The following is a 15,285-nucleotide window of genomic DNA, read 5'->3' as shown; positions in this document are numbered from 1 at the left end:
GTGACAATAACTCTTTATATTACAGATATAATATGAAATTAATGTTCACTTATTCCAGTTCTTAGTGCCTAATGTTTCATTTGGTTTATTTAAGGTCTTTTGATAACTATTGCATTACCGACTCTTTCTCTCTCTCTCTTTTTTTCTCTCTCTCTCTCTCTCTCTCTCTCTGCTCTCTTTCAGAGTTTAATGACTCTTACAGGTTATGCAGGCCGTTACAGGCTTACTAGACTTATTTTTACCACTTAGCCGAATAGTCAGTTCTTTCTGCGGGGAGACGGTTCGATCCGCGTACTTCAACTCTTGATCTCCAATTCTACGGCCTAATTTGGTTTGCTATGCATTGTTTGTAATGAAGGAAGATGTAAAAAAAAAATCAGCGAAATCACCTAATTCTTTGTAAGTCTCCATCTAATCTTTAATGAGCTGCGAGCTTCTTACGTGTGCGGCGGTACATGACGTTACATATCCAACAGCTTGTCAAAGCAGTGACGTCGCATCACATACTTACCGATCATTACGATCTCGGATGAGAAAACCGATCCATCCGTGAAAGGTGTTCATAGTTTTTTCAACCCTGATTTTTCACCCACCTCACACCCCCCTTGGGGAGTTTAGATAGGATTATAACAAAAATAGGAAAAATAAATAAAATTGTTGGCCTAGTTCCGCTCTTCGGCCTACGCTCGATGCCACGCAATACACACACACAAACAATTCTCGCTGTTACCGCATCAGACAGGGCACGCGAGGAAACCAATGGATGAAAGAGTTGCTTGCAGCGCAACGCAACGAACTCCACGCGCATGCTGGTATGGTTTTTTTTCTTACCACCCAGTTGTGTGGTTTGTGCGAAAAAAAACCCTACCATAAACCTTAAACCCAAACCTCGTAACCCACTGCCGCGAAGAGGCCCACCGCTGCAAAACCACTTTCTTCGGTGGCACGTCCCGAAACGCGCTGGTGCTTGGGTGCGATTGCGTGAGAGCTTACGCATTCGACTACACAACGGTATGAAAGGGGTCGAGCAGTTGCGGGAAAAGCAATGGGGTGAAAGCGCTCACCGGCTGGTGTGAAGATCTCGAGAGAGCAAAAAAAAAAATGAATCATCGATCAACGCGCAAAAGACAATTGGGCGGAAAAAGTGGGCTGCATTGAGATTGCTTCGTTGCATCGCGAGATCATGCGGCGTGTGCTGCTGTTTTGCAGCACACTGTACGTGGTTAGTCCGATATTGCGTCACACCCGCCAAACGATCATCTGCCAGTATTGAGGTGGAGTGTTTATTTTCCCGCCGTCGCCGTATTCGTTGCCATGGTTGCTGGTTGGTTGCTGAATGAAAGTGGAAGTGGAACGGTTCGATCATGCGCGCGATCCAGCTGGGTTGTTGGGGTGTTGTTATGAAATCGGTTTGGAAAAGATTTCTTTCACTCGTGTCGCTTTCCGCAGACGATTGTCTTTAGTGTGCCACCGTGTTGACCTGGCAAAGCAGAAGGTGTTGCTGTAGGTGCTGTAAGTTGTTTGTCTATTGTTGTTTGCTTCCGTCGCACGAGAGCAGGAAAATGAGGTTTTGAACTACAATTGGCGATTGAGTAGCAGGAGTAAAAATGGTACACATTTTATTTATTTGAAAAATGCCTCTATTTTTTTTCTCTGTACTCTTTTATGATGAACAGGGAATAACCTTGAAATTCTAGATCATTTGTTCAATAATCTTCCCTTAATGGAGGACACAGTTCCTTAATTCTGAATGGGTATTGGCAAAATATTCGATCCTGAAAATATTGGCTTATTAGTTTTTTGTAGATCTTAAATGATATTTTAGTTGAATCGTACATCCGGGAAAAATGGAGGAGGATTGATGCCATAATCAGGTTGAGCAACCACCAATCCCAGAAGAGCTGAAATACATGAAATACGTTATATGTTATCAGTTTCACGTTAAGCAATATGGCGGGATATTTTTACAGGAATAAAAAAAAGTGTCACGTTAGCTTTAAATGTCTTACCGAATATAACGAATAGAAAAACTGTGTTTAAGTGCTTCATGTTCCTTAGTTGTTAGTTACAGAGTACAACGGCGATAGAAGTCAGTATTTCATTTAAATACTAATTTGAGTGCAACAAATGGTGTCGAATTGTTTTGTATGTTAATATTTCTCATTTTTGTTGAATGTGTTCAACGAATTGTGTGTAAATAATTAGCACCTGAACTATTACATCGTTTCCAGTGTAACGGATTGTAGGTAACGGAACTAAAGCTAGTTGACAAACAGGATACTTTTTTTAGTCAAAAAGTAAATTTACTTTTTAGTCATGTGAAATCTAAAATAAAGTACAAGTAAATGCACGATTTCCTTTAATTAAATTTTAAAAGAATATGAGAACTATATCATTTGCTAAATATGCTAAGCTGAATTATCCGCGTAAAGCATGAAATTATCGCACGATATGAGCTAAAATTCGGAATGAATCCCTCAATTCGGAATGAATTTACAATACAGTGATAGAAAAATACTTTGTTCTGTATTAGTTCAATAGATTTATTGTGGTGTCGATACCTAAATTATTAATCATCTTATTTGTTTTACGTGCACGTTGGTGGTATCGTTTACGGTAAATGTTTACACAGATTCAAATGCTTTAATTACGGTGGACATCTCTCTCTTCTTGGCTTAACGACCTTACAGGTCACGCCGGCCATTTCTGGCTTACTAAACTTATTTTTACCACGTAGCCGGATAGTCAGTCCTTGCTACGGGGGACGGTCCGGATGGGATTTGAACCCGGTCCGGCCGTGTGGACTGGCGCCGTTTATCACATGCACCGTAGTTCCGTCCCTCCCGGTGGACATAAATCCTGTAAATATTTGCTTATTAGTCTTATGTAGATCTTAAATGATATTTTAGTGGGATCCTACATCATCTTCGACAATTGGAGGAGATCCGACGCCATATTCAGGTTGGGCAACCACCAATCCCAGAAGAGCTGAATCACATGAAATACGTTATATGTTATCAGTTTCACGTTAAGCAATATGGCGGGGTATTTTTACAGGAATAAAAAAAAGTGTCACGTTAGCTTTAAATGTCTTACCGAATATAACGAATAGAAATACTGTATTTAAGTGCTTCATGTTCCTTAGTTGTTAGTTACAAAGTACAACGACGATAGAAGTCAACATTTCATTTAAATACTAATTTGAGTGCAACAAATGGTGTCGAATTGTTTTGTATGTTAATATTTCTCATTTTTGTTGAATGTGTTCAACGAATTGTGTGTAAATAATTAGCACATGAACAATTACACCGTTTTCAGTGTAACGGATTGTAGGTAACGCAACTAAAGCTAGTTAACAAACAGGATACTTTTTTTAGTCAAACAGTAAATTTACTTTTTAGTCATGTGAAATCTAAAATAAAGTACAAGTAAATGCACGATTTCCTTTAATTTAATTTTACTATTCTAATTGATATGGAGTCATATAATTGAATGATGACATGAGTCATATATTGAAGTCATATCAAAAGTAACTTTCCTTTTATTACTTTGCTGATATCCAAGTTTTACCGGTGCTTAATAGTACCAATATATGCGGCCTTTGATAGCTCATGGTGGACACTCTCTGATAACTCCAACCGAATCCTCACATGGATACAAAGGAGTCTGAAAATTGGTGCTTGTTAACTTGATATAACTCTTACTTTATAATTTATCTGTCTTACATAACGTTGAGTAACGACAGGAGAAGGATCAACTTTTGTCGTAGTGACATCAATTTCTTCTGATCCTACAATGCCCATTATAACTGAAATACATACAATATTTTATTTATAATTGTTGTTTTAGTACGACTTTTACTGCTGCTCAATATTATTTACCGAATATAACGAATAATATTACTATCTTGAAATGTTTCATGTCCTTTAGTTGCTGTTACTGACGATTGGGCAATGTGGGCAATATTCACAAAATAGCCTTTTTATATACCCAATACGATTGTAACAAATATAAACGAATTTATCGCTGTATGAGCTTGTAGAACTGTGTGTACCATAACAGATTAATTATTTGGGCAAATCGGTGAAATAGTAGCAGTATCCCACGCGACCGGCTCGGTGCCAAATCGCATTTGACCGGTGCTTCCGTACGGTGCAGATTATAGAGATAAATATTATAGATTACAGATATTGCAGAAATTTTAAAAGAATATGAGAACTATATCATTTGCTAAATATGCTAAGTTCAATTACCCGCGTAAAGCATGAAATTATCGCACGATATAAGTTAAAATTCGGAATGAATCCCTCAATTCGGAATGAATTTACAATACAGTGATAGAAAAATACTTTGTTCTGTATTAGTTCAATAGATTTATTGTGGTGTCGATAGCTACATTATAAATCATCATATTTGTTTTACGTGCACGTTGGCGGTAACGTTTACGGCGTTGCCGGTAAATGTTTACACAGATTCAAATGTTTTAATTCCTCTGGACATAAAATGTCATCCTGAAAATATTTGCTTATTAGTCTTATGTAGATCTTAAATGATATTTTAGTGGGATCCTACATAATGATAATCTTCGACAATTGGAGGAGATCCGACGCCATATTCAGGTTGGGCAACCACCAATCCCAGAAGAGCTGAATCACATGAAATACGTTTTATGTTATCAGTTTCACATTAAGCAATATGGCGGGGTATTTTTACAGGAATAAAAAAAAGTTTCACGTTAGCTTTAAATGTCTTACCGAAAATAACGAATAGAAATACTGTGTTTAAGTGCTTCATGTTCCTTAGTTGTTAGTTACAAAGTACAACGACGATAGAAGCCAGTTTTTCATTTAAATACTAATTTGAGTGCAACAAATGGTGTCGAATTGGTTTGACGAATTGTTTATGAAAAATTACAAATGGTTTTGAATAAACAAATACACACCTTTTACATGAAATGGTGGTAATATAATGCATTTGATAACAGAGTAGTACAATAGATGTTGTTATGAAATGGCGTTTAAGAATTAGTCAGTACTCCATTATGGAAAAACCATAAATTGGTCTTTATTGGCGAGTGAATAAATAGGCCGAACTTATCTTTTGATTTGACAAATAGGATGAAGAAGAAAAATAAATATTTGGAAAGTAACTTTTCCGTTTAAATTTTTTTCGTGCAAATATAAGTCAAATATCATGCTTTGTTTTTTTTCCAGGGATAATATTTATTACAGTATTGTTATCAACGATCTAACTATGCATTTTTTTCCAATTTTCTAAATCTAATATTTTCTAAGTCACTGTTAACAGGTAATGGTTGTTCTTCCTAATCTGGTGAAACAGTTTCGAGCGAACAGAAGATCCATTTTCCGAATTCATTTAAGCATGGTTCTTTTGGTTCGCCCTGCAACATAAAGGAGGTTTTTAATTTTTGAAATCATCTGCTAGTTTGTAGATTTATCATACCCATATCACAATACCATCTGGATCAACATTGTACGTTGTGCTTGTTATTTGCCCCCTGGTCACTAATCCCGAAGTGGCTGAAATGTGAAGATAAAAATGTAGAATAAGAACCGCCGTCGAATTAATTTTTTATATTCGTATAAAACGATCTATAGCATAGAATTAGTTTTGTGAATGGATTTGAAATATAAAATTTCCCCAAGTTTTTAATAGATCTGTTAACAACAAAAGATTTTTTCTGCTATTATCAAAAGGTAAATCTTTCTACTTTGGTAAAATAATTTCCCTCGGACAGAGTATTCTTGTTCCAAATTCATTTATGCTTAATGAATGTTCAGTAGGTTAATTTGCCCTCCAATAAGTGTTCTAAAAGTTCATTACGTTATTCTGTTTGTCAACTTGTAGATCATCGCCATGTCTATATCTCAATACCTGTAGGATTTTCCGTTGTATCTGTGATTTGCCCCGCAGCCATTAACTCTAACAGGCCTAAAATAAGACATTTGAAATAAGAAAATATGTTGAAGTTGTTGTCATATGTACATCTATACCTTACCGAGTACTGTAGAAAACAGTATTTGTGTCAAGAATTTCATTGCAATAGAGGATTACAGTATGATGATGTTGAAAAACGTCTTGTGTAATAAATAATGGAGTACAACTTTGATTATTTAAGTAGCAGTGGACCTTTGCTCTTTGTTTGTACAATAATAGTCTTGCTTGTTTGTTGATATTGTTTGACGAATTGTATAAGAAGAGTACGAATATTGAGAATTTCCTAAATGATGATAATGATGTTCTTATGCATAGCAAGTTAATGTTATATGTTGAAGCGAAACACGTCTAATAATGAAATATAGGATTTGGTACGTAATGAGATGTTTTTATTTCTGTTTTTAGAGCAACATTTTGAAAATATGTTAACGTTATTAAAGTTAAAGCAATCAAGAATCTTACTGCCCTTTCAACGTGTGTTGTTTCGTTTCAGGCTTCGGTGCATGTTGCGAATTCATCACGGTTGGAATAGCATGTCCACATTTGTGAGACCCCGGCATGCTACAAACTTCTATATGATACTGCGAAAGAATTGTTCATACAATGGTAATGTTATTATTTTTTTGGATTTAAAATATATTGGATGCAATGTTTACATCGTAAACCGGAAACGTTGGCAGTGGTAAAGTGTCATCCAAAGTTTGACCCATCGTTGATGCGATTAATACTGCAAAGTAGATTGCTAATTTAAATAAAGTTTAGTTTTAGTGTTTGCAAAATGAAATACTTTTTTTACCAATAACTATAAAACGGATAATTTTGATCAAAAATAGCATTTTCTTGTTACGGGTAACTTTGCTTTTTACACCAAATCGAGGAAGTAGTAGTGATGTTACTTGTGTTAATACTTGTGGTAACATTGTATAACTTATTTATAATTATGAAAAATGTATGCGTGGAAATGTGGCTTGAATAATTTTTGCTCTGGCATGGTTAATTGATTCAGCCGATTGATTTGTCGTACATATTAGTCACTGATACACCGAAAAACTGTAGTTGATCTGCAAATATAAGTATATGAACTTGTTTTCAGCAAATTAGAAAAGCTTATCAGACCCGTAGTGTGAACCGAAGCGTATGAAATTATTCAACGACTGTTTATTCAATAACATTAAATGCAAAAAGAGAAATACATGTATGTTTTGTTGAATAGTGATCATGAAAAAGATTAGTATCACTCAAAGTAAGTAGAAGCACCAATAAAAATATTCGATTATCATAAAGAAAACAATATAACTCTGGTTTTGGACCTCAGTAAAGATTCAAGAGAAAGTTTATTTTTGTTTTTAGTTAAAGTTTCAATGATTTTACTTTTTGTAATGGAAATTATACTATTACTTTTTAATTACACCATTTTTATCGTAAGGATCGTTGGTAGACAGCAGAGTCGGCAGTAAGTTAGACATGTTGTAATAATTTGAAGAACCAAATTTCCATTCCTGTATTAGTGTTGTTATTATATCTATCTCTCAGCAGCAGGGACAGTTGTGTCTGACTCTTTGGGAACGGTTTCTGTAAAATAAAAAGTAAAAAATAACTGAAAACATACTGTTTATAGTCTTAGTTTCCAAAGCATACTTGTCTTTGAGAAGATATTACGAAACGTATCGGGATATTTCTTCACTGCAATAACTCCCGTTATTACTGAAAAGTAATTTTTATTATCTTATATACATCGGACAATCATTGCAATGAAACAATAGTTTGAAAATAAACTTTGCCTACCTACTTGTGAAACAATAAACAGTTTCATAGAAAGCTTCATTATTTGCGTCTTTAGGTAATGCGATGTGTGAACGTACTGAAGAGGCTTTGGTGTTTCTTAAGGTAATTTGCAGATATTTTCTACAACGCAAACAAATATTGTTGATAGTGCTTAACATTCGCGACCAATCCGTAACAAGCATACAAGCTGTTTACTTCAAGTGGCACAGAGTAAGCGATAAGATTTACCGGGGAAAAAAGTTTCATTTATGACGGAGGCGAAAAATTATAAATGCAGTAGCCTTTCCCAGGCTACATTAACAATTGGTGAGTTTGCGACTAACATTTTCTACTTTAATAATAAGATGTTTTGAATGTAACATCACCAAACATCAGCAAAACATGAAAGAGCATCGCTTTTAGTAAATTATTTCTGATTTATTGACCAAAACGCCAAATTCCCGTAATATCAGTCTGTCTACGAGCTGCAGGTGTAATTTCTAACACAAAAAAATAAAAGAAAACGTAAATGTAATTTAATGTTAGTTTACATATTTTAACTGTGAACAAATTACCTCCATCCAAATAATACATGTCCAACCTATTCAGCAGAAATTCTGAAAAACAATGAACATTGAAACATTTGTAAAAGGAAAACAGATTATTTTTTTAAACATCAATGCAATAGTGTGTCTTCTTTAATTTCCTAATTACCTAATAATGCGTAGAGAAACTCAATCAGTAAATCCTTCATTATGTTTTGTTTTGTTTTATGAAGTGTCTTGCTTAGTTTCAACTAACGTGTGAGCAATAAAGTAGCTGATAGCTTTTGCTATTTAAATGAAAATGTGAGAGAGCGAACTCTCTGCCCTGTTTGTTACTGAATTGTTGTGAGTTTTAGTTGATAATTAGTATAAAATTGTTTGTTTTGTTTTTACGAGTGCGTAGTGAATATATTTTTTCCGTATTATAAACCATCAACTATGTCGATTTTTTGGTTTTTAACTTTTCCTCAAAACATTCAGCTGGTGGTTGTCCATGTTGGAGGCGTAGCAGTAATCCAGCAATCCTTTTCACGGCCGAGTTTGACACATAATCTCTCATAAGCCGCCTACAAGGGAAAACCAAGGTTAGTTGGTACGCTTTTGATAATTTCTATATGCATCTGTGTGAATCTTACAATATCTTCTGGAGGTGGTTTAGCAGACACAACTCCCAATAAAGCTGCTCAAATGATAATAAAAAGTTGGACAAATTAATTCTCACGACATATGTACTAGTATCACTTACCGATGAAAGCAAAAAGAAAAATTTTTGTTAGAAACCTCATGTTTGGTGTTTTACTTCTGAGGGTGTAGTTTCTAGTTATAGCTAGCAAAGCAATTTTAAGACTGGTAAGAGCTATTTGAAGAAAGTGTTGGTTTTAATAAAAATAAATTCTGGTATATGGTCAGCATGTTTGCAATTCACTACACCTTTTGGATTGTTGTTAGCATGTATGTAGCTACATACCCTTGAGTTTGACCAAGAAAGTCATACCTTTAAACATCACGTTGGATTGGTGTTTTTGTGAAATGACTACTTCCATGAAAAAAGGTGGAAAAAATGGAAAATAGTTTGATATCAAATATGTTTTGTTATCGGCTGTTAGCGTTTCTGTTTGTTGCGTCTCTATAGGTGTAATAATATCAGAATATTGCTATTGTATGTCAATTTATACCGTGTATACTACAGATGAGAATAACAACTCTTTTTAGTGAACCAACTCAGAGTGAATGAGTCGTTATTAAGAGTCAGCTCGTTTAACGACTCATTTCGCAGTCATAAAAAAACCAGCATAAATCTCCTTAGCTTTTTTTTTGGGAAAATTTAAACAAAATTTTATAAATCGATTTATTCTAATGGGAATTTGTTGAAATAAATTTCATTTCACTCAAATAATGCTTTAAATGAAAAAAAGAATAAAAAATCAGAAAATTTTTTTTAAAACATTTTCAACTCGAAAATTTCATAAGGCTTACCCCTTACGTTTTTTTTTAGAAATTTTGCAAAAAAAATAAAATTGATTTAATTTAATGCCAATTGGTTGCAATGTGTTTCTTTTCACTCAAGTAATGCTTTAAATATAAAAAAAGGGAAAAATTATAACAAAAATCAAAAAATTAAAAAAAATTAAAACTAAGGCTCATTTTTGCACCAAGTTTTGCCTATAAATCGGTCGGTATCCAACGAATCGCCAATCTTTAACCTCTGGTCGATAGATGGCACCAATGGCTACATTTTCTTCTTGGACGGCCATGACCTCAGGTGTCCGTGCCAGAAGTTATTCGAGGAACCAAGTTCCATACCCTGTTTGAGAAAATGTAAAATTTTCTTCATTTTTGAGCAATGAAGCAAAATTTATAAATGTGATATATTTGAATGCGAATTTGTTGCAATAAGTTTCTTTTCACTCAAATAATGCTTTAAATTGAAAAAAGAATAAAAAATCAGAAAGAAATTTTAAAAATATTTTCAACTCGAAAATTTCATAAGGGGTACCCCTTACGTTTTTTTTGGGAAATTTCGCAAAAAAAATGAAATTGATTTATTTTAATGCGAATTGGTTGAACTATATTTCTTTTCACTCAAATGATGCTTTAAATTGAAAAAAGAATAAAAAATAATTAAAAATTAAAAAAATGTAAAAAATTGAAAATTTCCTGAGGCAGTTCTCTTGTCGCCATTATATCTCTAATTGGGACATTCATTGTCTGTAGTTTGCTGTAGTCATCAAAGTCTTTACAAGATCTGTTTTTATAGTGTAGAGTGTAGTTGAAGGGCACCTTTAGGAAGCCCTTCAGACCAAGGTTGTAATGACACAAATTTATGTGATATATTCTCAAAAAGGGGCGCCCATAGGGGTGTATGTGATAAACAGGAACTATCAGGATGGGATTGTAAGAACTGACACTCCGTCAACGTAGTATAAATAAATCTAGTAAGCCAGAATTGACCGGCATGACCTTAGAGGTCGTTAAGCCAACAAGAGATAGTTTCTCAAGTAGCGTGTTGCGTAGCCTCACCAACACGTGAATATAGTTAAAGGTAAAAATGTTTAGATTTAGCAAATGTTAGAACACGATTTCGCTTTCATGGATTTATTACCAGACCATAGTTTCACAACATTGAATTTTGCAATAACTTATCACCACATCATTGAGCCGACGATTTTGTAGTTGGAGGACGAACAGTTATCCAACAATCCTTCTCAAATCCATATGTAATGCATAACTTTTCATACACCTCCTGTAATATAATATTAACGTTAGCGGGTACGTTAAATTGTAATTTCTATCTGGTATGAAAATCTTACAATATCTTCCAATGGTGGCTTGGCAGACACGAATCCTATTAAACCTGCAAAAACTAAAAAAAATTAAAAGGTTTTTAGCTACTGTTATTAGCATAATTGTACTAATTTGACTTGCCCACGAGTGTAAAAAGGGATATTGTTATCAAGAACCTCATGTTACGGGTTATACTTCTGGGATAATAAATGGAATCAACCAGTTATACTGGGTTTTAAAGAGTAAACGCGCATTATATTGATTGGCTTTTAATAAAAATATGTTAACATATGCTCCATATGCTTACAATTTTCTACAGCTCTTGTTAGAATGTTGCATGTAGCAGGAGTACAGTATGTACCTAAATTGGAGCAGGAAAAAACATTTCTTTTGATGAATAATGCAGTCTTTCTCTCCCTCTCTCTTCTTGGTTTAATGACGTCTAAGTTCATGCCTGCTATTTCTAGCTTACTTGATTTATATTTGCCATGTAACCTGTTTTTGCTACGGTCCGGAGGGGATTTGGTACCCGGTAGAGTGGGATGGTTTAATTTAGAATAATTTAGAACGTTAGTAGAACATTAGATTATCAGTATAAAGTATCGCAATACTTAAATTAATCCTGAAGACTGCTAAGAAGCACTTTGCATAAGACTTTACGTCTATTTTGAACGAAGCTGTAAATCATGCTACTGCTACCTTAAGAGGTCTATTTTACCCGTAGCAAGATAGTCAGTCCTGCATATGGAGTTTTGTCCCGCATGGATTTTGATCGCTGGTCCTGTCGTGTAGAGACCGGCGCCGCAAACATCTCCATCACCCTTTTGTTTGAAACAAATATTATAAATCTAGAGTTGTATGGAGGAAACCAAAGGAAACCAATTGCTCTATTTAAAGGATCACAGCTTGTGAGGTCAACCTAGACCTCTTCGCAAAAAACCTGAATGAGATGTTATTGAAGGCGAGCTACGAATTATGACTTTTTAAATCAAAAATAGAGAGCTAATATCGATCAGTTCATAGTTAAAAAATTATACAACAATAAAAATAAATAAGTAAAACAAAATAGGATTTACTTTTGCTGTTTCACATAGTTGTTTATATCATTTTATTTCACAAAACCTCTTATTGCGGGGGTTTGAAGGTTTGTCTAAGCGGTACGTGAGACACTTCCGCGCCAGCTACTGTGGTAGGACCTGTCACCCAGCAGTCTTTTTCCAGACCATGCGCTTCGCAACGTTTTTCATAGTCTTTCTGCGGGGTGAAATAAGAGAAAAATCTTTGTTAACCCCATATGAAAGAAATGATTGATCAGAGTAATTACAATTTCTTCTTCGGTTTGCTTTCCGGCGGCAAAACCAATCAATGCTGCAATGAAAAAAATGAAAAGATTGAAGCTGTAATAAGATAGTCAAACATATTTAACCCAATACTGTTATCATTTACCGATGAGAGCGAACAGGAACACTTTCACGAGGAACTTCATTGTATTGTAATGTTGTTTAGAGGTATACTTTGTACTTTGTAGAGACGGTGAGCTCCGACGATGACACTGGTACAGAAATAGCCTATTGCTGCCTATTTATATGAAAACGCTGCATAAAGTTTTAAAAGGCATATAGGTTACTCCACCCAATTCCTATGTACGCAATTAGTCAGGTTATGTTGTTTTTCGTTGTTAACATGGATGTTTTTGAACAATAGTTGTGTTACCCTTATCATGCGTTTATTGTAATCATTTCGTTTCGTTTGAGATTACAATACGAACTATTGTGCAAGGCTGTATACACCCAGTTTGATACAGATGCGCTTTTTATATCCATCGTTTAGTTCTCGTTGGATTAGTGAACTTGAGCGTGCACTAAAAGTATTGAATATATGATTCGTACAGAGCACCATTACTTGGTTTTCAGCAAAGTTTCATAAAGATAACGATATGGTTATTATTATGCAGCCATCTACTTCATAGCATAAAAGATATTCTGTAGACGGTGCTAATCTCATTAGAAGAAAGATTGCAGAAAATACAAAATTAAGAATAAAAAAAATTGCAAAAAGCGGAACAATATTTACCGCAAAAGACGTAGAAGAACACTTTTATTATGCTTTTCTTCATTGATTTTGAACTTCTCTCGCACTTTAATAACGTTATGTTTCGTTAACCCGATTTATCGGGAATATTTTAAACTATCTAATCAGATAAATATGCAACAATGGTTGATTGATTGGGGGCGTGAAATTCGAAATAGTAAATAAAGGGATAGCTATTCGTCGCAAATTTGGGCCTGCTCGATGGTGTATCCGCTATCGTCGTCGATCGACCGTACGACAAGATATAACATAACATTCGCATAGTTCTTCGTTGCAATTATTGACTAATATAATTAAGTGTATTAACCTAGTTAAGGTCGACTTTTTGCCAAAAAGAAACAGAAGTAGAGCTTACTCGAGGGTTAGGGAAAAATGTGCAAAAACAGACAATGGACGTCAAGTGTAAGTTCAAAAAAAAAATTAAACGACATGTAAGAAGTAGTGTATGATATTTATGTTATTACACCATATGATTACAAAGGCAGAGGATCGGGTCTGATGATATTTTAACCCCACCAGTAGAAATTGGGGCACATTATTCTGCCGTCCATAATTACACAGGCAGCAGGAGCAGGATATTTCATTGCCGGGGCTTTTGCACTCGGATAAGCCGTAGTTACGCCGATGAGAGATACTGCAAAAATTGTGAGATTGAAATTATCATTTTAGGCAAATGTTAATCTAAACACACTCACCTGCTACGATGAGCGTTAAAACAGAAATGAAGAATACGTATTTCATACTGTTGCCTGTCACGCTTAGATTATGGGCCAAATAGTGGCTTGCGAATGACATATGCGATAAAGTGTTGCGTCCCTTTTATAATCTTTTTTCCAATTAGTGTTTTGCTAATCAGTCAATCTAATGCTAATCTAGACAAGGTATGTACAGCAAGGAATATATTTATGTTGTAATGTATGCTTATCGGACAAGTAAGTTGTGTAGTTATGTTTTACATTTCATTTAACCTAACCTTACGTCTTTTTTGTATTGTTTTGCTTAATGGCTTAATAGCGATAGTTTTTGTTGTTTTGTGTTAGTCATATTTTCGTCGTTACATATTGATCAAATCTTAAAAAAATTACATCTACTTAATTTTGCATTCTGTGCTGTATGTTTTTTATTCGCTTATTTTCTTACATTGAAATGTCTGAAAAATGACGAAATCAATGCTGGTTACGAACATAGACAGGAATATCAAATATGATCAAGGATGGTAAATTTACTCGCATGTAAAGGCAAGTGTCAGAGTAGTGAATAAGAACCTAACCTATAAGAATCGGAAGAGGAATGTTTTGCGGCTATATTGTATTTATCAATCTAGGTTCATGAATAGGCCAATGATATATGGATGCCATGTTACTGGTTTTGGGCAACCACTACTGCTTTTTTTTATAAATAACGATTTTCTTTTTCTTTACTTTTTTTATTGAACTTCAGTTATTAGTTTTACGTTTTCATAATGAACAAAAAAAACAAAAATGCCATATTTGCTATTGTTTTTTTCTCTGAACGTATTTATTGCTTAAGCACGAAGCATATGGGAAGTTTCAAATATAAGCATTTTCATTAAGAAGATATTACATTTCTTAAGACGAAAAAGGTTCTTTCTGATCGATAAGGTTAGGATCTGGTTCTGATAGCCTCCATATAATTCATAGCATGTCGAAGCCGTCTCAAAATCCCGGGTGGATAAGTCGTGTACAATTGTTGTGGTTCAGCATCAGCAACCGAAAGCGAAGCTATTAGGAAAACAAAGAAAGAAACGAACCATTTTAAATATTGGCTTACAATTGTTGTATAGTTGATACTTACCTGCTATTAAGAATACGACGAGCGCAAAAAAGAAAAGTTTCTTCAACATCGCCATTATTGTTTGCCTTCGAAGGGAACACAAAGCACAAAATGGATGTGGGTTGCCAGTTTTATGGTAAAACTGTTCCTATGACTAATTATCATACATTATACAAGTTGTAAAATCGTGTAAGTTAAGTGTAGAGCAAATGAAATAGTGTAGTCGAAACCATGTAGTTAGTTGAATTGAAATGAACATGAAAATATTCATAACATTTCTTAGGGATGATTTAATCACTACGTAACGCAAACATTGTACATTTTTCCCTCCCTATCGTAACGAAACGTA

General features: G+C 34.5%; 2 long non-coding RNA genes across 4 annotated transcripts; both read right to left on the bottom strand.

The window, feature by feature from the left end:
• Positions 1-7,257: 7,257 nt before the first annotated feature.
• LOC125763628 (uncharacterized) lies at positions 7,258-9,213 on the bottom strand. 3 transcript variants are annotated; one of them, XR_007418356.1, is made up of 8 exons: positions 9,198-9,213; positions 9,013-9,123; positions 8,903-8,946; positions 8,437-8,833; positions 8,298-8,339; positions 7,744-8,222; positions 7,597-7,662; positions 7,258-7,530 (listed from the first exon to the last, which is right to left on the bottom strand). It is a non-coding gene; the product is annotated as an uncharacterized LOC125763628 (long non-coding RNA). The 3 variants fall into 3 exon arrangements; XR_007418357.1 differs by lacking the exon at positions 9,198-9,213 and having other exon boundaries at positions 7,748-8,222; positions 9,013-9,170; XR_007418355.1 differs by lacking the exon at positions 9,198-9,213 and having other exon boundaries at positions 9,013-9,167.
• Positions 9,214-10,846: 1,633 nt separating this feature from the next.
• On the bottom strand, positions 10,847-11,678 carry LOC125763629 (uncharacterized). The gene is made up of 2 exons (XR_007418358.1): positions 11,078-11,678; positions 10,847-11,010 (listed from the first exon to the last, which is right to left on the bottom strand). It is a non-coding gene; the product is annotated as an uncharacterized LOC125763629 (long non-coding RNA).
• Positions 11,679-15,285: the final 3,607 nt, after the last annotated feature.

This window comes from Anopheles funestus, chromosome 2RL (genome assembly GCF_943734845.2).
Source record: "Anopheles funestus chromosome 2RL, idAnoFuneDA-416_04, whole genome shotgun sequence".
NCBI lineage: Eukaryota > Metazoa > Arthropoda > Insecta > Diptera > Culicidae > Anopheles > Anopheles funestus.
The sequence above is the reverse complement of the archived record's forward strand: the minus strand, read 5'-3'. Positions and strand labels throughout refer to the sequence as shown.